The 1239-nt window shown below is 38.9% G+C and overlaps 1 non-coding gene across 1 annotated transcript; it reads left to right on the top strand.

Moving 5' to 3' along the window:
- The first annotated feature begins 532 nt into the window (after window positions 1–532).
- LOC116470088 (small nucleolar RNA U13) lies at window positions 533–636 on the top strand. Its single transcript, XR_004248517.1, has one exon. It is a non-coding gene; the product is annotated as a small nucleolar RNA U13 (small nucleolar RNA).
- Window positions 637–1239: the final 603 nt, after the last annotated feature.

Below are 1239 nucleotides of genomic sequence, written 5' to 3'. Positions count from 1 at the left end.
TGTGACACTTAAAAAGAAAGCCTGACTGATTGGACAGATGAAATCACTTTCAAATCATAGATTACATAATTTTTTTTCTTTTTTTTTTTTTGAGACGGAGTCTTGCTCTGTTGCCCAGGCTGGAGTGCAGTGCCGTGATCTTGGCTCACTGCAAGCTCCGCCTCCCAGGTTCACGCCATTCTCCTGCCTCAGCCTCCTGAGTAGTTGGGACTACAGGTGCCCACCATCAAGCCCGGCTAATTTTGTGTGTGTGTGTGTGTGTTTAGTAAAGATGCGGTTTCACTGTGTTAGCCAGGATGGTCTTGATCTCCTGACCTCGTGATCCGCCCGCCTTGGCCTCCCAAAGTGCTGGGATTACAGGTGTGAGCCACTGTGCCTGGCCAGGTTATATAATTTTTTAAACAAATTATTCTCAGTCTAAAAGATACATAGGCATTAGTGAATACTTCTTTTCTGCTTAGCAGAAAAAAAACCTGTTGACTTTTTGACAGAGGTACAGATCTCTGAAGTTACATTAAAAGTACACTTTGAGGACCTTTTGTAGTTCATAAGTGTGATGATTGGGGTTTCACACTCATGTGTAAAATGTGCCTCCCTCAAACCTTGTTACAACGTCAGCACATTGCCCATGTGACATGAGGAAAAAAGAGTACACTTTGTGTGTATATATATATATAGATAGATAGATAGATGTGTGTGTGTATATATATATATATAAAAGAGTACACTTTGCGTGTATATATATATATATATATATATATATGGTTGTGTGTATTTAAATTAGCTTAATAACTTCAAACAAATCTGTTTATGAAAACTTTAGCATTTCCATAAGATAAATTCAAAGAAGTGAAGTAGCTGAGTCAAAGGACTGTCAAGATTTCAGTAGGCAGACACTGGAAAATTAACCTGAGAAAAGTGACACTAATTTACACACCAACAAAATGTAAGTGTGCCCTGAATCCCAAGGATTTTGCCAACTCAATTTGCTTTTTAGTTACATCAACCCAGTGAGAGCATATCATATTAGATGGCTTAGATGCTCTCTGTATCTGATCAACTAATAAAGCATAACATCCATTCTGTCAAATGGAGGCTGAATGCTTTTAAGTTTTAAAATGCCATTTTTTTCCCATCTGCTCCCAGATTTTCTTTTTTTTTTGAGACAGAGTTTTACTCTTGTTGCCTAGGCTGAAGTGCAATGGCGCGATCTCAGCTCACCACAAACTCCGCCTCCCG

The sequence above is a fragment of the Hylobates moloch genome, unplaced genomic scaffold (assembly GCF_009828535.3).
Source record: "Hylobates moloch isolate HMO894 unplaced genomic scaffold, HMol_V3 SCAFFOLD_5, whole genome shotgun sequence".
NCBI classification, from domain to species: Eukaryota; Metazoa; Chordata; class Mammalia; order Primates; family Hylobatidae; genus Hylobates; species Hylobates moloch.
The sequence above is the reverse complement of the archived record's forward strand: the minus strand, read 5'-3'. Positions and strand labels throughout refer to the sequence as shown.